The 22,755-nt window shown below is 40.1% G+C and overlaps 1 long non-coding RNA gene across 4 annotated transcripts in view; it reads right to left on the bottom strand.

The window, feature by feature from the left end:
* The window catches only part of LOC106015888 (uncharacterized), a 212,607-nt gene that overhangs the window by 130,339 nt on the left and 59,513 nt on the right, over positions 1 to 22,755 (bottom strand). For 2 of the 4 annotated variants that reach the window (XR_011804120.1, XR_011804123.1), the window contains exon 1: positions 15,843 to 16,009. The exons of the other annotated variants lie outside the window; for them this stretch is intronic. This is a non-coding gene — a long non-coding RNA (uncharacterized lncRNA). Of the gene's footprint in view, positions 1 to 15,842; positions 16,010 to 22,755 lie in introns of those variants that run through there. 4 annotated transcript variants of the gene reach the window in all.

Raw genomic sequence — 22,755 nt, 5'->3', positions numbered from 1 at the left:
CTGCTCTATGGCTCTGTAGCCTTCATTACACACCTGTATGCTTTCATCAGCTCCTGGAGTCCTATTTAAAAACCTTGTCTGAGCACTTTGGGTTTACATGGGCTGAAGTGCTCTCTCTGAACACAGGTCTGTAATTAGTTTCCTCTGCCTGTATTAAGCAACAAAATGCAGAGGTGGTCATTTCAGATGGGAATCTGATAGCTTTAGTTTTATTTCTGCCTCTCAAAATAGTGCTCTGAGTTATTTTTTCCTCAAGAGAAATAAATCAGCAGATAATGTATTACCTAAACTAAAAGTTATTTTCCCTGAAAGTACCACTTCTGACACCATTAATTCTCAATAACCAATGCTTATGTTAAACCAGAAAGTAGGGGAAATAATCGTAACATCTGTGACTCTTATCAGTGTTTTAATCTCTGGATGTAACTGAAATGGCAACATTTTTGTTGAATGCATATCACAGTTACCCTTACACATAAAAAAAAAAAAAGTATTTTGAGATTGGAGTACACTTTAAATCCAGCCTCCTGATGCAAAGGCTTTTATGCTTCTCTTCAGGACAAGTGAATTAAGCTGAAGTTTCCATATGCAAGTACAAGTAGCCAATATAAAACAGGCAAGGCAAAAATAATTCTGTTCTAAAAGTGGAAAAAGCACGTTAAAAGTTTTTCAGTGGCTTCTGGAAATTCAAGTTCCAATGACTGCAAAGTGTGGTGCCCCCAGTTTGAGAACACCTCATCCCACAGCCAGGAGCATAGCAGGGCCTCTGTCGTAGCACTGCGCTCTCATTTCCCAGTCCTGGTGTGGTTACAGACTGGCAGCACATCCTGCAGGGCAGCAGTGGCACAGATACCTGGGTACCAGCCCCTGAGAAAGCTCGTGTGTTCTGGTTCCTACAGAGGGAATGACCTCAAACTGTCCACAAATGCAGCAGGTCTGTTCCCAATCCCAGGGCACTTGGTGAACCCAACGGCTTGTGTTAGCTCCCAGATTCCAGCCCATGTCACAGCCAGCACACGATCATGCACATGGAGAGCTGGAGCCTCTGAGTGCCCAGAAGTCATCCTGGCAATCGCTGCTGACACAAGACAAGGTCAACTATACCCTTTTCTCAAATATTTGTCTAACCTCTTTTTAAAACCTTCAGCACAAGAGATATAACAAGCTCTCCGCGTTATTTGTGCAAGTCCTCATGTGTCCTTAGAGATGGCGGCTTTCCCTACTATCTAAGCTAAATCTCCCACTGTTATTATCCGAACAGCAATTCTAATGGCAATTTGGATCAAAGGAATATGCTTCTTGTCGTGGTGTGAAGAACAGTGAGATGACATTAGTCACTTTGCTTTCCAGTGACTGCCAACTTTTTATGATTAGTAGGGCAGTAAATGAAAATAAGACTCCTGTGGAATCACAAGGAGTCCCATAAAGCTTCTGTCCGTGATTCAAAGAAGCTATTTACCACAGCTAAGTGCGGCTTTTCTATGCAAACAAATATTTGTTTTCCTAGAGGACAAAAATAAAGGTACATTTAAAAGAACTGAATTTTCATCAGACTAAATTCAGGGTTGGAAGAAACAATTCAGGTGGATTAATAAATTGCCCATGCTTCTCAAATGAACTTTGAGATTTATATGCAACTGAATATAGCTTTTCTGGATGCAATTAGAGGAACATCTGGAGATTCAGCTAGATCATTTGAACAGCATTTGCAATTCCAATGGATTATTCAACTGAAGAATGGACAAGTTGTGATTTTTCCTGTAAACACAGATATAACACTGAAAAAAAAGTAGTAAAATGCTGGCTAGGACAAGATATTGAAAAGCTAAATAAGTGCAGTTAAACACAGCAAATACATTTTAAAATAAAACCCTTTGCCAGCAATACTCCATTGAATTTCATTACTGAGAAGCATATTGCTTAGACATCTTTTCCCCTAGCTGTGTACTTCCCCTTGAATTGTTTATGCCCTTAAAATGTAATTAGACAAAGGCTGTAAACACAGCACTGGAATCCAGAATCAGACCCAGACAGATTCAACAAGGTTTTAGACAGGTTTGACACAGCCAAGTCATTCACTACAGTTGTTTTAGATTCCACTGAAATCTCACAACTCCAGCAAGTGACATTTTAGTCTAAGGACAAATCTCAACAAGGCAACTGGTCTGGAAAGATCTGCTCTCCTGGGTCTAAATCAAAAAAAAAAAAAAAAATCATAAATCAGGCTTCTTTCCAGTTGGACTACAAGCCAGATCTCCAACCAAGGAAAACCGGCAAAAAATCACCACTCTCTCATGAATTAGAATTGTACTCTGCCATCTAGATCTGAAACACAGAACAGAAAAGGGAGATCTTTGATCCTGGAGCAGAGGCATCACACCGAATACCCATCCTACAGCTGGACTGTCATGGGCCATTTTGGCATCCACCCACATCCCCACAGCAAGGTTGGGTTCTAAAGAAATGACAATAACCTTGCACAATATGTTATTGTTTTTAAATGCAAAATTTGTTCGGTAAATTTGAATGCAGGACAAGTTTAAAAAAGCAACAGACTTTGGAAATCCTGATTTCCCTAAATACAATCTATCCTGCCAGCTACCATGACTGACATTTCTATTAGCTCTGTACGTGGCAGTGCCAGCAAGGTGCAATTGGGAACACCTGGGCTTCTTTGTAGTCAGTTCTGTTGTCAGCCTACCTATTCAAAAATTTCTCATGCGGTTTCTTAATGACCGCAGATATGGGAAGGCAGAAATACCTAGCAATTGAAGATAGGCCACAGCAGTTTCACATATTTGCATACAACAACCTAATCTTTATCTTCATGTCTTTGTTACCTGTGTTTGCAGATGACTCGCCATGAGAGCAGTTCTCAGTGCAATGCACCGGCCTCTCTTAACTGTAAGGCAAAGCCATTTAAAATCAAGCAGCAAGGAAGTGAGAGAATGTCATTAAACAAAATAAATGTGCACAAATTATATTTGTGCTTGGCAATAGCTACAAGGAAAAAAGAAATACACATTCTCCTCTGCTCACGTGTTGTGATTTTGGCAAAATTATCTTACAGTATGTAGATAGATACAGCTCTGTGATTAAACCCACCCTAAGCACACATTATTATTAGTGTCCTAGTTTTCCCAACACTAAGCATGTATATAAGCACAGTAAATCAACAGGATTATTTATACTTAAGTACCAGCACAGCATGTGAAGTTAAGTCTTTTTAAGATCAAGGTCTGTGAAGTTGAAAACAGACTCCAGGGGACACCTGGCTTCATTCAGCATTTCTACATCAGATCAAATCACTTGAATACAATATGTACGGAACTTTTTTCTTTTTTTTTTTTTTTTACTACGTAATGAAGATACTGTGGAGAACATATCAACCAAAAAAAAAGTTGAACACCCTCTGAAGGGGATCAGTCTTCCCCACCTAACTCTGGTGGGACTGTTTGCTCTAGGCAGCTCTACACATGGGATGTTGAACACACGGTGCATGAACAACAGAGGCATTAATGAGAGAAGAGGGAAAACCTAACAGCGTGGTTTTCCTGAAATATTTTGCTTTAAGTTTCTGTGTCCAACTCTCTGGCTATGTCTACTTTCCCTTGCCTAGAGCTTCTGCTCCAGTATTGCTGTGGTAAAAGGTCACTCAATGCTGTGCCATGACCTATTTCACACAAGAACTCTTGCATGCTGAGGGAAGCCCCAGACAAAGAAGCTGTTAGGTATTTCCTAAATCAAGCAATCCAAGTATCACGTGAAACAGTGCCATGCAGCTACTGAAATCTAGAGCACAACAAATAGCTCGTTAGCTGTAGTTTTACGCTGACATCAAGTTTGACATGAAATACAACAACTATTTACCCAAGCTTAGAAAAAAATTACACCTCTCCTAAAGGAGATGGATGAAATTTCAAAGATGTATCTCATCTATTTGTAATTATTAAAGATCCTAGGACAGGTTTTGCTAGAACAGGATTCTCACCCAGAAACGTATTCATTAAATGTAAATGTAAAAATGAATTGTCAACATGTTGCTGTCTCAAGCATGCTCAGATTTATTTCCCTTGAAGGACAACACACAATGGTGTCATTGAGAGCTGTCTTCAGCTTCTGGAACAGACAAACGAGGGCATCGCATACTCATATATACAGGAGATACTGCAGCATTTCCCTTGTCATTTAGGCAGTAATCTCAATCTTGGAAATCACCATATTGCTGAACTATTAAATACTAATGAGTTAATAATCACATTTGATAATAAAACCAAATGTTTAGAGATTGGTCTTATTTTTTGTCCGTTTTCCCTGAGGAAAACACCACAGTATAGCAGAATCTTGGGAAAAAAAAAATAAAGACAATAATTTCACATTGGTAAATCCTCTGTAGTTTTGTTTTATTTTGGAGTCATACTTAAAGTCTGCACTTCCTAAAAATACAGTAAAAGCAGCACGGTTCATCCTGATATTAATTAATTTGCTGAAAAAAGGCTGTTCTGCCACAAATTGTAATAGTAATAGGAGAAGCTTTGCTTTGAGATGGGTTTTCCAATACCACAGTGCCTTTGCAGCAGATATAACCAGGGCAGCCTATAAACATACATAATCTTTCATTTTGCAGTACATTGATACTTAGTGATGTGCAACCATTGCTGAGCAGCTCAGCAGCTGCTCAGCAGAAAAAATTTAAATTAAACATTAAAGGCAACCTAATCTGCTTTAACAGAGATTTAAACATATGGACATCTCAGGCCCGCATGAACCTGACCTATTCCTGAAAGGTACAGAGCTGTCCAGAGCCAGCAAAGTACTTTCTGAAAAGCAGGCATGAGAAGTTAGGGCTTCTTACCAAAAAGGCATTTGTGTAACATCTTCACTGGGACTCCATTGTGCATGAGTACATGCACACCATCAAGCTGCATTATAACCTAACCCTTGGGACTATTGAGGGTTTTATGGAGAATTATACCAATTATTTTGTTTTCCTAGCACAATAAAAAATATTTAATGACAGCTAGTTGGACAGATTTAAGACATTACCAAAGCTATTCTAAACAGCAAATGACAGCTATTGATTGCTAAATATACATCCTGCACAAACTGAAACCTCTCTGTGAAGAGGTCTTCACAAAACGTAATACTGGAAAAAAAAACAAACAGCAGGCTTTCTAGTGCTGGTACACAGAATGATGGGGAAGAAAGATGCTTTGGAAAAGGTTTTGATTACAAGTGTCAAATTCCCTGACAAAAACAAGCGCATATTATGATACTTTCTTTATATGATGCGTGTTTTTTTTTTTTCTTTTAAGTGAAAAATCAAAATTAAAAGGAAATTAAGTGAACACTGGGTTGCAGTACTCAACTTCAGAGATTATGGAGTCTGTGCAGTATATCTAGTGTATCACATACTGCTCATGCAGATATACAGGCATAACATACAGAGTCTGCAAAGCTCCTAATTGCTCACTGATAGAATCTATGATCTTCTTCCTGCACATTTTTATTCCTGGCAATATCTCCTCTCCCTCAGGAGAGAGTCCAATATCAGCTATATTATACCACATAAATCTCCATTAAAATTAAAGACAGAGTTTCCACCCATCCCCACGTGTATTGCTTTGCATTTAAACCACACTGGTGCTACAAAGAAATAGGATTCATCCTATGGCTAAAGTGCCTGACTGGGGCTCAGGAGACTAGGGCTTAAATGTTATTTGTGTCACAGACTGTACATAATACTAGGAAAAATCATTTAAAATTTCTGGTCTGATGTAAATAGTGAAAAACCATTTGCCTGCTGGCCCTGATCCTGAAGATAGGTATGGCAAACAGGAACTTGGGTATTGAGCAAATTCCTTCACAGCGAAGTTAGTGGATCAGCTCATGTCACCCCAGGGAGACCATCACTGAATGTTGAAAGTAGGGTAGCTGTTTCACAGACCGGTACTGGATTTCACCTCCAGGTGACAGAGATTGATTTTATTTTGAAAACCGGATTAAGAGACAAACTTCAAAAACAAAACCAAAAAAACCTCACCCCACAGGCTTTGCATAAGGTCACCCAGTGGGGGATGCTGGATGCCAACCCTGGAGATCTGCCTGCCTGTTCCTCTCCACGAGCTGTCACGCATCAGAAGACCCTAACCCCAAAGGACCATAACAGACCCCATCACCTCCAGAAGCAAAGTATCATCTGGAGAAGTTCTGCTGAATACCAGCAACCACTCCCATTTTTACAGTCCTCTCTCATGCCCTACGTAACGCTTGCTCCTGCACTTGCAGCAGCTCAGCGCATGCTGGTGCTGCAACCCCTCTACTTTTTGAACACCCTACACTTTCCAAAATGCTTGCACTTTGTGTTTAATTCCCAACTCTTGTACTTTTCTTTTCTTGCATATTTGAAGCTCATGGAGGGTTTTCAGACTTCAGCTTTTGGGACTGGCATCTGGAGAGTTAATTGTAAAGCTTAAAAGTAAAATCACCTCCAGGCAAACCCCTTAGGAGCAGTAAGCATTGCCATTCATTTCTAATCCCTGCTTCTCTACACCCACAGGAAATAAGCATGAGAAATATGGGTACTATGAATCATTTATGGTGTTTCCCTTACATGAGAAATTGCTTTCCTTACCTATATGATCAGGGTGTCCATTTCAGTTTGTCATGGCTTTCAGAAAGCAGCAGCAGGTCAATACCCAGGCTATTTTCTACCTGTACCCTCAAAAGGGGGGAGATCTGGAACAGTGATGCTCGAAATACAGCAAATACCCTTCTGCTAATTGCCACGCTGCCCACCTCTGTGCTGCATCCCAAGGCAGCCACCTTGAGCCCATCACTCCAAGGAACCTCACCTGAGGGAAGTTTCTGATACAGCACTGCAGAATAATGAAGTTGCTTGGGCAATAAGGAACTGAAAAAAATGTGCAGGAAGTTAAAATGTCATTTTAATATAATCCTGGAAACATCACGTTTACATTAATTTAATTTCCATTCAGGTCAGTACTGTGAGTGTCTGCAGCTGTTAACTGTTAACAGGGTTTTTCCAACTGTGGCATTCACAATACCGAATTTAAACTAACACAGAAATTCTCCCTTTCCCCCAAACAGAGAGCTTGCCAAGGAGGTTATGAGAAGCCATGGTGGGAGCAGGGACAGGGCATTACTGCAAGGAATGCTGCTGCTTCCCTCTGCTCTTGCATGCATGAGCCCACCTCTGTTCTGGGACAGCTCAGAGCTCCCAGGGCCCTGGACGAGCAGGAGGGTGAAAAAGGCACCACTGCACCACCACCACCATGCATCCCCAGGATTACTGGCTAGCATGCTAATCCGAAAGTCAGCCACCCACCAACAGGATCCTGTGGGTATACAAAGGCAAGATGCCCCACCGCAGAAAGCTGCAGCTCCTCACTGCAGAGTTTGCTTGCCTATACTCTGTAAAATAAATCTTTCTACATTTAAGTTCCAATAGCACGTACCTCTAATCCACACATTGCAGTCATACACTGCTGGAGAACAAGACAATACAAAAACTGATGCAATAGCTCTCTCAGTTTCTGAAGTAATGACGTTACATTTAGCCCAATCTAACGCTAGCAGATCAATCCAGGCACGCTGTAAGTTTCAGGCACAGACAAATGCCAGCACTGAACTCCAACACCAGCCCTTCCTTTAGCAGCTGCTTCCATATTCCAATAACCCGTGGAGCTGGAGGAGTTTTCAGGTCCATATTGTCTTGTCTCCAGCCTCTTTCATAATTTTGATATATAGATGGTAACGTTATTAAGTAATAACCATGCCTTATATTATTTGTCTTTTTTGTTGTTTTTATACTTCAGCAACTAACTCCCACCTGAGGCGGAGACACCACTGTATTACACGCAGCTCCTGTGCTAACTGAAATATGCTGATGGCTTTTCTCACTTTCTATTTTCCCTTGAAATAGATAGGCTGAAATAGCTCATAGATGCTGCTTTTGTTGTAGAAAATTATTGTCTTTTGTACAGAAACACACAGAATGAAGTCCCCATGGAACTTGAATCTAAAGCTGAAGCAAGTACCTCACTCCGGGCACTTGTCATTCACTGCAATTTCACTTTGCAGGTGGAGACTGCTCCCCTTTCCCTCTGCACCTCTATCAAATTAAATGGAAGGACTCCTGCCTAACAGGGAGCTCTGAAGCTAGCGTTTATTCAAAGCTGTCAGACCATGCACACTGAGCCAAGTCTGCCTTGTGTGTCCAGAAATCGGTTATCCCAAGTTTGTGAGGGACTTGGGTTGTCTGCAAAACCTAGTTTTTATGCACAGAACCTTCCTTAAATCAAAATCAAATCAAAATTTCCACGTGGTTTCAGACCTAAGTGTTATAGCAAATTCTTCCTAAGAAGAGAAAAAAGCCTCTCTGGTTGCCATTACAGTGAGAGTCACATCTCAGAAGGGTAGCACATTAGCGCTGGGATAAGCATGATAATCAGTAGTTTACTTTTGTAGAAAATATTTAAAAATAAGCACTGTAGTAAAGATTGCCAAAGGCAATCTGATTTCTGCTAGCAAGTTACTGGTAAGATTCTGGACTTAGCATCATGCTGAAATGGTACTGCCCTAAAATTTCTAGACTCTAATAATCATTTCATAGGCTCTCAGCACCACTGCAATGGAAAAAGGGTAAAATAAAAGCAATATAAATAAAATGATGCTTGAGAAGGGAATACATACACTTAGGAACTGAGACTTTCGAGGCTACTCAGAGAACTTGCATTGTATCTTGTAATTACAGTGGGAACATCAACTCCACCGTGGCTACCCTGAGAAGTTCAGCCATAATTTTCCTGTTAACTCTCCCCATTTGATGCCTCAAAACTTTGTCACCTATCAGCACTTTAAAACATTCTTCTCCAACGCATGGTGAGTCACATTGCACTGTAGGCATTGGTGGACTTATTAGCCTCCTCCAGAAGTTGTATTGTCTGACTTAATGAAATGTGGGCTTCTTTATTCTCCTATCTACAGCAATCCTGTACTTAAATCTGAGTTACCTAGGTTTCTTACACATACAGTTAGAAATACGATGTGAAATGTACATGAAAAATTGTTATTTGCAGATCTCAGAACACTTCGCAGAAGTATTTTTCACCTCTTATTTCACAGAAGAACAAACAATCCCAATTTATTTGTTTGCTAAAATGCAAACATTTTTAGCCAATCACACCGGTATGATGTACTCTTGCACCAGTGAGTATTGTTATCCTACCAACAACGAAACAGGAAATAACAGCAACCACTTTACATGTCGAAGTAGAGGGAAAAAGGACTCCAACTTGCGCTGTAAAATCAACAGGCGCAGAGCAGAAGCTCTAGAATCACTTCAAACTGAAGCAATAAAGCACGTCAGAGATTACAAACTCTGAGGTCAAGCCAGTGCTTGATACCATAGTCTTTTATAGCAGCATGCATGAATGCCATGCTCCAAAAAGCATACAATTAGAAAGATGCAATAGCATCTCTAGATCCTAAACAACATACGAACAAGGCTTCATGTATGGAGGAACTGTTTTTTTGTACTGCTGTGGATCTGTTACTTATCAGAAATGCTGAAAAAATAATTTCTTTCCATCAGTCTTAAAGGAAGAATAAACCAGGCTAAAATGCAGCACATTTACATTCAATATCCTGACTTCAATAAAGTTTGGAGTCTTTCAGAACATGCAGAATGAGTTTAATTTCAGCTTCATTTGACTAAATCTTACCCTTAGGTTTGGTTAATTATAGAGACACTGGAAGAGAGATGAGATCATAAATCTCACACAGTGTTGGGAAGCTCTGCTAGTTAAAATTCAGCTAATGGAAAAGGGGTGCCTCCTGTGAGAGCCAGCATGGATACACTGTAGAAACAACAGAAAAAAAGCACAACCATATCAATTAAGTGCAATACTTAATGTCTTGTCTTTTTCAATGTATTTACTGTAGCACACTAAAAAATTCAAAGTGCTTTATTATTAATTTCTCAAACCAAGAAAAAGCAGTGCACAGTGGCTCCCTGCTTCTCTTTTCACCTAATTCCTTGTGGCTTCAGAATTCAGATACACGGGAGAAAAGGGTTGTTTGTGCAGAGAACAACAGCCCAGTGAAACTGAACGACTTCTTCAGCACCTCTCAGAAAACCTGCAATGCAAATCAGACATCCCTCCTGCCATCCCACATCACTACCAGTATTTTATTTTTTTTTTAAGTGACTCCTTCAGAATAGGTAAAGTAGTGTCTTTGTAATGAAATTGCCTTGGGTTTCAAATAAGAGTGATGAAACTCAAGCTTTCTTGAAGCACGTCTCTATTCATACCAACACAGCTGAGAACAGCAAGTTACTCAATAGACAAATCACTAAAAAAATAAATCACAAAGCAGCAACAGCACACGGGAGATCAAATTAAGACCCACTGGATCTTAAAACTTCCCCTGAATCCTGACTGTTCAGTCTTTCACTTTTTATGTTCTTAAAAGACAGTGTGACAGGGAGAAAAGGTACAAAAATACTCTCAATAAATGGTTTAGAAAAATTATAAACGGAACTCCGGAAGGAGGCTTTTATGTCTGGGCTACTCTGATAAATCAGGCTCCTGTCAGTCCCAGGTAACGTAAATCACACAGCGCAGTTTTGATGTGGCAAATGCATTGATCCTTGCTGATAGCTGTTTTGCATCGTTTATTTGAAACGTGCACCAAGCCAGGCTTAGAGGAAAATTCTCTTAACCTGCGATAAACTTCTCAAATCACTCAAGTCAAGTTTTGTTGCAAAACGCAAATCCTGAAACTTTCTTCTGGGTCATTTTTTAATTAACACCTTGCTCAGAGCTAATTCACAGTCTTCAAGATGAGCCAGTGAGACACTTTGATCTCTTTCTTTCTACCCCCTACTTTTTGGCTGATGGGGAAAGCTTCCTCTGGTCTTCCTGTTTAAATACTCCTGGGACATGTTAAACAATAGCCTGGCCATATCTTTCCCTCATTACCTGGGGTGTAACGCAGCATCTCACCTTCTAAGTACAGAGTACAATTTGTTCCAAATAGCAACTACTCTGACTCCAGTGCAGTCCTATTCAATTGGCACGTCTGTGTTGCTCAAATGAGTCGAGTCCTGCATCACTCTGACATACCTGCTAACAAGGACTGGGAGTGTTTATTCATGTAATCATGCAGATATTGTTATGCTCTAGCCTTTTCTCAGTGCTACCATTAGTTGTGCACATTTAGTCCTGCGTGTACTCCCACTGATCAAAAAGCTAGCACGGCAATCTAAAAACAACCAACTTTGGAAACCCTTCCTTATTGCAGAGAACAAAATAACTGTCTGCTTCAGGAGCATGAGAAAAAGCTACACAAAACCCTGTATTAAAACAACCTCCAACAGTGTTTTAAGTTGCAACCTACATATGGTTTAGTATCTATCCATCCAGTGCAGAAGTATCCGTAACGATGGCAGAGGTTTGATTCCCTGGCACATTTTAATTTAAAATTTTTAGAGGACAGGAGAACAGCTTTCCATCCAGATATAATCTGGAGAATTTTCTTTGCTCCATTATAGTGTTAGAGAAAAGAGACCAGAAATCACAGCAGTATGCAGTTCCATACCACGTATGTCTAACCTGTTCTCTTCCTGCATATCACACACACTTCTCTCACAAGAGCCCTGTTTGTCCTTCTCACATCCATTCAACTGTGAAACTCTTTCCAGACTGCTCAATACAATGGAGAGACTCCCAATTCCTTTCACCAAGCACCCTCCCTTCTCTTGCAAATCACTCCCATGGAGAACACCTCTTTTGCAAATTCTTACTCATGCTGACTCTCACAGACCATTACCTGTAATACTACTGTACCAAATCAAAACTATAATCCATTCAAGCAGCTATTTTGTCTGCCAGCTTGTTTTCTTGCTTTTATTCTTTGGAGTACTATACGACTGATATTTTGTATGAGTAAGAATGCCTTTCAAATAAACCAAACCAAGAAAATGATCATTTTTTGCCAATAGCTTTTCATTATAGGTATGATACGTTAGAAGTACAGCTAAGTAGCTTAAAATCTTTGGTCTGTTCTTTGAGATACAAGATACCAGAACAATTGACATTTTCTACTGATTATACATGAGTTAATCCACAAAGAGGGAAAAATAAGGCTAAAGAGATGGAAAACTGCACCGAGTGTTTCACTAGTGCTGCTGTTCTCTGAATGTTAATCAATAAAGCAATAAATAAGCTGCCAAGTTAGGCATATCGTAGCCCTGGATTTTGGCCATAATTCTCCAGAGCATGTTTAGGGAGAGAAAGAGGTTGATTTCTATTGAATTTGCATTCAAATTTAAGCTTTAGAAACAAAATACAAATCTTCCGTTAACACTGAAGGAGTCCTTTCTTTCCACTTCAAGCAAAAATATAAAACTCTTTCTGCTACCATGGTCAGAAACCTGAACTCCTCTACGAGATTATTTCAAATATGCAAAGAGACTTTCATTTTTTTTCCTGTGAATAATCTGAAGAAGAGGTATGTAGGAAAAGCAGATTTGTATCAACAATAAAGATTTATATACTTCAAGGAGATCTGAACAAGCCTACTATGTATGTCTTCCACCCTAGGAGGTTTTTCAAGACTCAGATAGACAAAAGCATGGCTGACCTGATGGTCCTTCTTTGAGCAGGAGGTTGGATCAGAGACTGGGAGAGGTTCCTTACAACCAGCACTTCTTTTGTTCTGTATATGTTTCAAAGAAAAACAACACTAAACTAAATGTTAACTCTTTCCTTATTCTATTTTCTTATTCCAATTCATCAGCATGTTGTTGTTTTTTTTTTTTACTCACCTTTCTGTATATCACAGAGTTGCTCAGGTTGGGAGGGACCTGAAAGACCATCCAGTTCCAACCCCCCGCCATGTCACCCACTAGATCAGGTTGCCCAGGGCCTCATCCAGCGGGTTCTTGAACACCTCCAAGGATGGGGCATCCACAATTTCTCTGGGCAACCTGTTCCAGAGCCTCACCACCCTCTTAGGGAACAATTTCTTCCTCACCTCCAATCTAGATCTCCCTTCTTTTAATTTAAAACCATTCCCCCTTGTCCTGTCATTACGTGACTGAGCAAAATGTTGCTCTCTATCTTTTGTACAAGCTCCCTTTAAGTCTCCAAAAGCTGCAATGAGGTCACCCCGGAGCCGTCTCTTCTCTAGGCTGAGCAGCCCCAGCGCTCTCAGCCTTCCCTGACCAGAGAGGTGCTCCAGGCCTCTCAGCACGTTGGCGGCCTCCCCTGGATGTGCTCTACCAGCTCCACGTCCTCCTTGTGGGGGCCCAGCGCAACCCACAGCCTAGAGGGCTCCCTGCACGTAACACACACAACACATCACTCATAACCTCAGCAAGGGAGCACAGCAGTTCTCGGCCTCTGGCACACTCAACTTCAGTATCGCCCCATCAACTGCTTGCCTGATGGGTAGCCCAACTACTGCTCTCCCTAGCGCAATGCGTGGCTAAAGACCATTTTAGGCTGCTGCCAGAACAGCCGTGCTACAAGTCAGCCAGTTTCTATGGAAACCACGCTCAGCAAGACAGGCACCGTAGGTCATTGCTTCAGCAAAAGATAAACAAGCTGGGAATAGCTAATGTGTGAAACCTCAAATTATTTTCCCCTCTAAACAAGAGTGCTCTGTTTGACCTCGGTGATAATTCCGGTTAAGGAACATCGCATGCAGAAAGTGCCGACTGAACACTACGGTAGTTTTTCCTAATTTGGGAAGCACATCTTCAGTGTTTTTAGGAGAGTTCGCTTGGTAAGGAGGTAAGCTGCTCACCAATGCACCATTCCATCGAAGGTCTGAAGGTTGCTTCCTTACACCAGCTAGAGCTTCAAAATCAGTTATCCAAAGCCAAAGTCTTATTCACAGACTGTTTCTGTTCATCCATATCACATCTGTCTGTTTTAATGCAACACAAGAAAGACTTTACAAGATGACATCCAATAAAAAATCCAAAAATAAAAGCTGTATCAAAGAAATTCAGAAGATGCTTGATGTCCACCTCTCTAGGGAGCATTTGTACCTTTCAAAGTCCCAAAATGACTGCATTATTTGATTAAGTCATGCCCATTTAAAAACAACACAAACAAAAGACTCAAACCAAACCCCATTTCTACCCTCGATCTGAAACAACCAGAAAATTAAACCCAATGACTGATCAATGATTTCTCTGCAGTCTGTCCTCACCAGCAAATACTCAAAGCATTTCCAATGAATATTCATCCCAGTAAAAGAGGAACACCCCAAGATAAATGGAAACAGGCCCAAAAGGGTTACAAATGAGGCAACAACAAAGATATTTTCACATTCTAATATTCATGTTTTTCTACTATTCCTGAAGTTTTATAAATAACATAAGAGTTAGCTGGCATAGCAAGAGACCTAATTATAAACAAGTTTTAATTAAGTACATCTCTAAATTATATAACTTATCAATATAAATGTATTCATTATGTAAATGGGTATTTTATTGCTCATTTAAAATACATAATGAGAACGCAGCTAGTAGGTGGACAGCATGCTAAATAAGGCCACAGATGAAGGAAACATCTTGGCAGAGACAGAAGATGTAGGTGTGAAAGAACAAGAGCAACACTTAGTTGTCTCTGGAACAGACAAGAATGTATGCTCCTGAGCGGGGCTCATGCATCATAGCCCAGTTTGAAGATTTCAGTCAGAGACGTGCACTTTATTGGCTCTGAATTTCAGGAGCTTCTCTCCTTTCCTCTTGAGAGGGCACGCAGAGAACGGAGAAGTAACATACACACTTCAACTCCTGCCATTTCCTTTTACCTGAATCTCAGTCCAAAATAAATCCCCAAACTTCCCCTGCATGTGAAGCTGCCTACCACTAAGGACTAACGAGGTACTTGAAGAGCTCAGAAAACAATTTCCAACTGCTCGAGCTCCCAAGGCAGGTCAGCCATGGGCTGGAGAGCTCACGTATTCAGCGGGCCAGACCAGCAGGAGTACTGCAAGCAAGTGCCACACAGGTACATTCCGGAGCTCCCCGTGAGGTGAAATAGCTATTCATCACTCCAGACCAGAGCAGGGAATCTAAAGGCCCCATGTGAACTGTAATTGCAATTATTTCCAATAAGCCTGTGTGCATCATTATTAACCACATTTAAAGGCCTTCACTGTAGAGCAGCTAACAAACACCACGTGAGCACAGGCAATCTCCTTGAGAAGCATTAACAACTCTGTGTGGCACTTACTGACTGCCCATACTCAATTTTGACAAGAGCTACATTTATTTTGCCAGAATATGAAGGAATGCAATCTGACGTTTCCCAGAGAAACCTTTCTTCTCCCTCTCTCTATCCCATGTCTTGATCATTGTCATTAACTGGGACCAGGGGTTGAAGTTGCCAGCTTGTAGGCACTTTCTGAAAGCATTCAGCTCTTGAGATTTTATGTGAGAAAAACATTCCTTCACGCTTTTAGAAATAATTTCTCATTTTGAGCATCTTTCTTGTGAAAATGGAAGTGCAAAAAATAGTATTTCTCAGCATATAACCCAAGTATTTAAATACTCCTTACAAATAAATATTCTGCCAAGCATTTACTTCAATCTACTCACAGTCAAACAGCTACGAAAATCTTCCAAGGCCAGTTTCCACCCTTCCTTCACTTTCTCTCCAAATTATTTTTTTTCCCCCAGAGAGGTTCAGCATACCTTTTGCTCCTCTTTACCTTAAATATCTGCTTAATTTCTTAATTACAAGAATGATAACGCTCATCATTTAGCGCTGATCTGTGTCCACTGCTCTTTTACCCACCTCCTGATTTACAGCATGCTAGCTGCTCTGCAAGTTTGCTTCTGTAGTAAGAGAAAAATCCCTTTGCCATCCTGTTCCATTTGCCAGACACCTTCCTGTTACCTCTACCCTTCCTTTTATAAGTCTTTGAAAAGCGGCTCACCAGGGAAAATCCCAGTATACCGTTACCAGAGATGGCTGGAGCAACAGGTGGGAATGGCCTTCAGTAATTTGGCAGCCTTACAGCTCATTGGGCTCCTCGTTCTGCTGCAATTACTAGCACTTGGTTGAGCTAAACTCCCCAAAGCCTTCACAGCTTCACTGGTATTAGAGCTGAAACCTACCCAACACATCATCATCCCCAAGGCACTGTTATCAACAAACAAAAAATGTTTTAGACTAAATTACATGTGTTTCAGCATCAATTTTCAAAAGCATTAATGGTGAACTTCCAGGCCTACTCTTCTCAAGCTCTGCCTGGAATTGCTAATGCCTGAAGCTTCACACCGCTTCATTCACCTCATTACCACTTTTGGACTCAAAGTCTATTCTGAAATTCATAAAAACTCAAATTCTGCTAGTGAAACATTTGTTTTAATAAACAGAAGCCTAAATAAAAGCTTCATCAAGTTAGGGAGAGACAGATACCTAGCTTGCAAGGACCTGAGCATGCCGAGCTCTCCCTTTACTTGCAGACTGTGCAAATACCTTGCTATGTGCTTGAATATGGATCACAAGTAGTCCCGCTCCCATAAACAGGATTGATTCCAGCATTTAAAACTGGGCCACAATGTTAGACTGTGCTGCAGCTGGATATTAAGTAGTCCTATTTGCTTTAATGAGTAAGATATACATATCCTTAAGGGTTTTTTTTTTTCCGTCTTTCTAGACACGAATAAGGTCATTCTCTTAAGGCATCACATTTATAGACTGAAAACCTTGATCTTATTTTCCAGGCAATTCTTCCTTCAGAACAGAGTTCTATGCTGAAATATGTGCAGACTTTCAATTTCACTAAAAGCGGACTCAATTTTGTCATTTTGAGATGCTAAGTTGTTTTTGTTCCACCAACTGCCACCTTCTGCATCCAACCAGGACGCAAGCAAGCAAGCTAAGAGCCCTCTCCTCCCTTGCACTGTGCAGCACACTAAATCTCTGGACTTACCTTTGTCTGGTGGTCTAAATTTCACTACAACAGGCCTTTTATTTACACGAATGCAAACTGCATTTTCATCAAGCCTCCCTAGCACCTCCACTGCATTTTTTTTTTTTTTTTAAAGAAAAGAACATTTATTAGCATTTACTAAGTGTCAGTACAAAGTCTTTTCACAGGTATTTGTGCTGCATAAGTCTGGTCAAAAGGATTAGAGCTATTGACAAAAATGACGGGAAAAAACTGCAGCAACTTGCATCATGCATTATACATAGCACGAGAAATCCCAGTGGCACCCAGGCATTGGAGGCAAAATTTCCTCCTCAGATCCTCATGGTAATATCCGAATTGAGTATTCTGTGCACGTTGGAGAGAGAGCAGATTCCCCCAAAGTCAGGCTGACATCAAGGTACAGTAACTGAATATCACCATTCAGCATAATCCCAGGAGGATAAATTTGCACTGAATTTCTAACACTTTAATGCTCATGTGTGAATTTAAAGGAAAGGTGATGGGGGAAGCAAGAGTAGTATGTGATTCTAGATTCTTAAGGGAAGAAATAAACCTCAAAAATTTATTTATGGAACTCTATATGTGAGGGTCTGGAGGTGACGGTTCAGCCAAAGAAAGAAAACTCAGCCTCCGGTTATTAAGTTTAAGGTGCCAGTTTCCAGACTGCGGAGTCAGGTCATTTTATACCTCAGAATAAAACTACTGTCATGCAAGTACAAGCAGCATTACGTCTCATTGAACCTCATCCAAAGTCGTATCAACATGCTCAAGTCAACTGTGAGTAGTGAGGGAGAGAACCTAAAATATCGCATCTCCACAATCATACAGTGCAGAAACACTGCTAACAACATTTGCTGCGTCTAATTCCTTTATTACACCATTTGCTGGGCTGTCTTGACTAAATATGAACTGGGACATGGTCCCAACTCACACAGAAGGGTATTTCCTGCCTTACCGGGAGAATTCTGAACTGAGGACATTTCCTAGAAGCAGCAGAAATCATCCAAAAATTCATTATAGCTCATGGGGAGAATAGGCAAAATATTCATCCCACTACAGTTGCTTGGAGTTTAAAGCAATTACTTGAATCTCTATTATCTGAAGATTTGGTCCTATATTTATCCAAAGGATCAAGGGTATTTTCCTCTCCACTTGCCTAGGAGAACACTTTAATTTTTTTTTCTTTTCAGTTGTTGCTCAAGACACAACATAATTACTTGTTTGGTATTTATTTGAGAAGCAATCTCTAGAGCCTAAATAGGAGTGGTAAGTTATGGAGCAAAATATAGCTAGTTTCTGTTTTCTTTTTTTTTTTTTTAATTATTTTTATTTTTCACTCTGGATTCTCTTCTCCTAGCATTTCACACCAGGGACTTTGCTGTGGCTGTCAGCTGCTAGAAAATTATCAATTAACTGAGGGAACTCTTCCCTACTCTGCAGCTCTTCCATTAGCGAGGAGAAAAGGAGGAAAACAAAGAAGCCTTAAACCACTTTGTCTGGGTGTTTCCCCACACAGTCAAGGTTCACTCATGAGAAAATACAGCAGAATGAGGCACGTCACACATTCCTCAGCAAAATGATGCTATTTACAGAGCCCACATAAGGCCTCCATCATCCCTGATTTTACAGGAGGTTGCAGAAATATTATTATACAGTGATGGAAGTGGATTAAAATGTCTGCCTGCCAGGTAGAGTCCACTGTCATAGCCCTGTCTTACCACCTCGGTGCCAGCCACGTGGGGCTGCCGGCTCTGACTGCTTTTGCCAGGAGCTGCTGGGGGGTTGCTCAGGGACTGCTTCACCTCCAGGCTTCCAGAGCTGCTGTTCTGTGAAACTGGAGAAGAAATGAAGGACAGGAGAAGGGAAGGAGTTTCCACAGTGCCTTGTTCCACCTTTTGGACTTATAAATTCTTTTTTTTATTTTAGCCCTCAAGGTCTACTAATGACTCTGATTAAGGAGACCCGAAGGGAAGGCAGTTCCCAAGGAGAAGCAGGTGGCCTCATTTCCCTTACAGAAGGGGGGGATGCTGCTGGAAGGGCGAGGAAGAAACCTCGGTGAAGGAAGGAACGAGGGAGGCAGGAGACTCCACCTTACGCTGGGAGAACAGAAAAGGAAGGAAACAGACTAGATTGGGAACTTCAGGGGAATTGCTAGGATCTGAGCATCAAGTTCAAAAACAATAGGGGCATTTCAGATAAATCACAGCTGCTCAGAGAGGAGGAACCTGACCCTACTTTAATGAGGCACTACTCCCAGACAGCATATGAAGAAAAATAGTCCTTAGATATTTGCAGTATTGGTTTCTCTGACACCAAAACCAAACACTAAAAAGATCTTTTCAATACAGAATTTAAGGATTCAAGAATGGTTCCTTGTTCAACTCTATTCTATTAGATATTCATTATGTGATGAATTTCCTCTTTTGTATTTTTCCATCTATAAAATGGAGACAATGGTCTCTTCTGTCTACGCTATAAACTGTGAAGACTACATTAATGCATCCATCCCATCAGCTGTAAACTAGTGAGACCCAACTACTTTCTAGCACATATATATATACACACAGTTTTTTTAATTTTGCTGTCTTCATATCCATCCTGAACTGCTTCGTGATCTTTGAGCAATGAAGAAAAGCTGTTCCTACAAACCCATTATTTTGTTCATTCACATAAAAAATGGTAGACTTTCTTCCCCCTTTTTTTTCCCTCAGTATTGCCACAGAGCCTGTGTAAGGTTTCCTAATGAACTCAAAGGAAGAGGTCCACAGTTTTGAATTTTCCAAGCACTGTTGGTAAACTGTGCTCCTGCATTACAGTTTTGCAAGACTGGCTACATCATGCCCAGTTTAACATCAGATAGATAAGTGGTATTAAATGAGTCCCTAAATGTCATAGAATTATAGTGGGGAAACGTGGCAAATTATCTCTAGGATCACATAATGTGGAAATAAGCTTTCTCCACTTTATAGTACCTTTAGAAACACAGTTTATTCTCTGGAATTTTAAAGAAAATTTGCTGGAAGATGCTGGAAAATTTGCAGCTAAGTATATTTTGATTGATTCAATATGTTTTTGAACTAGTTATGAACATGAAAAGATTTAGCTTGTTTGTTTGGCAAAACTAGTCAACAATGTTTGTTTTCCTTTTAAGACTAAATGCTAATAAAACACACTTATGGCTGAATAACTATGCATATATTTTCTCAATTCAAACTTGCATATTAAAATACTTCGTTTTTTCTTTAACCAATACTTTTTAAAAAAAAGTAATGAAATGCCACAGCTATTTGAAAGTTGTTTTTTCTTAGGCTTTTGGTGAGGAGCATAGTATTATGTCACAGCCAGACATGATTCTGCATGGGGAAAATTTAGAAATTACAGCAATGTCTCTCAACACCATTGACTTCAAACTAATAAAAATATACAATTAACATTCAGATGAATAAAAATGCGTTATTAATTTGCATTTTCTCCTTGCTCCCCATGATGGATCTAAACATATATAGAGAAATGCACTATGTCACGTTCTCTACATGTTTGTGATTTTTGTGATTTAACTCAAGAAACTGCAAAGTAGGAAGAGTTTTATAAATATACATATATATAAAACATTCACCCAACTGACAACAGTAGTCTAAGGGAAATTCAGCAGCAGATTAAAATAGTTATATTAATGCAAATCCATATCTAATATTTGTACTTAAGACCTCTCTTTAAATAAAAAGAATAATTTCCACACAGGGGAAAGAAAAAAGGAGAAATATTTTTTAAAAAGACAAACACTTCAAAAGCAGTTACTTCTTAGCCAGATATAGTCAATCGAATTTTGCTTTTGTATGTCTTAAATTTTTTCGAGTAACAACAGGTTTCAGCTTCTCTAGCCTCATGACCTCAGAAGAATTTGATACAGAAAAGTACATTATTAAATGCTATTTATGGATTTTCCTTTTTCCTAGATTGCAACACAAGCACCCTGCTATTTTTCACACAACAGAAGAAAGCAAAGTCCTGCCCAAAGAGCACACAATTAATAGTCTGGGTAACCTCTAACAGTATTACTTAACTTAGCCCATAAGTTTAAGAGAAAAAGACTTCTTCTAAAAGCATTTACAGTGCTTCCTCAATTGGAAATTGCTTCTTTGGTAAATGTGTTAAAGCAAAAAGTACTTTTCTTCTATAATTCTGCATCAGGCAAAAACCACCACATGACACAAAAGTATTTCAAGAAGGAAAGACCACCACAAAACACTAAATAACAATCTTTCCTAACTCTTAGACTTCTGCTAACATTTATTGCACAGGCTTATCATCATACGGCACAGAAAATGTGAAAGAGGATTGTAAAATACAGTCAGATAATACTGCAGATAGTAACGGGAAAAGAAATGCAGTCACACAAAAATATGGACGTGTATTTCTGTAGATATATTTAGGCCTAGAGAGATCTTTGGGATGTGAACACCCAAAGCCATACCACTGCAATATGTAGAGGGGGAGAAGGAAGAAAATGACCTTCAGTTCATCTTCACCTGCTGCTCAGTGAAAACTAACGGGCTTGATGCTTAATGAACGTTAACAAACACGGCGTGTATCATGGGATCAGATGGGGTGATAAAGGGCCTTATTAGGAGCTGGGGAAGTTTAGGTGTTTGGGCACAAATCAAGGTAGCACAGTTTTGTTGTAAAACCACAGCATTAATCCTTGCTCCACCACTGATTTGGCATATGGTTTAAGTTAAGCTATTTTATTCTGTGCCCTTTTTGTTCGCAGGACTCTGATGTTCCCTTTGGTCAGTCCTTGTTGCCTCTCGCTGCCTGCCAGCATCCTGCCTCAGCTCCTGTTCCCACCAGAGGAAACACAATGAGCTGCACCCCTCCCTAAAACCAACACCTTGCAGAGTATTTGTCAGCTACTTTTTTTTTTTTTAAGGTTAATTTACTTTCCCCCCCAAACCCCCACCCCGGTCTTTATCTCATCTCCACTACAACAGAGTGTCAGTTAATCAGAATGACTTTTGTTTGAATTTAGCAATTCCCTAAATGGAGTACAGTTATTAGTTAAGATTAGATCTACACAAATACCAAGGTATTTGAACTGTTCTGTCATTTACATCTTCGGTCCCTGGTGTCTTGCTAGGATATTCTAATTCCCGTTTGAAAGTACAAGTCATACCAAATCCTGCTCCTACAATTTATACACAGATCCTCCAAATCTTACAAAGTACACCTTTATTTTAGGATTTAATCCCTGATCTTGAGTCCAGTGATCTGCTAATTTAGCAGTAAGCAATTCATGCAGTTGTTTCTTTGTTTGCTTACAGTTTTCTTTGTATTCATTTCCTCATCACTCCCTTGTCATTTTCAGATATTATCTGCTACCTATATTGCCTTTACTGCATCACCACAAACACCCACTTACAGACATCTACCCCTTTTTGAATGACCATCAAAAGTAATCCTCATTTTTCAATTCCCTCTCCTTCAGAAGTGATCTTGTTGCAAAACAGAATGCTTTTTGGCAATTGGTAATGCTAAAATAAAGTGAGAGGCTAATAATGAGCTGCAGGACCAAATCCCCAGTGGAGCTCATGACTCTGGTTGATGAATGATTCTCGGATGGAGCCTCAGCAGCAGCTCAGGCCAGTAGGAAACTGAGGAGATGCTGTTGTTTCCCACTCATGCTGGTATCACCTGATCCTCCAAGATTCCTGTTTAGTCCAGAGAAAATCTGCCTTTGAGCCTGGACAACATGCAGCAGGCCACCCTGAC

Source organism: Anas platyrhynchos, chromosome 19, assembly GCF_047663525.1.
Source record: "Anas platyrhynchos isolate ZD024472 breed Pekin duck chromosome 19, IASCAAS_PekinDuck_T2T, whole genome shotgun sequence".
NCBI lineage: Eukaryota > Metazoa > Chordata > Aves > Anseriformes > Anatidae > Anas > Anas platyrhynchos.
The sequence above is the reverse complement of the archived record's forward strand: the minus strand, read 5'-3'. Positions and strand labels throughout refer to the sequence as shown.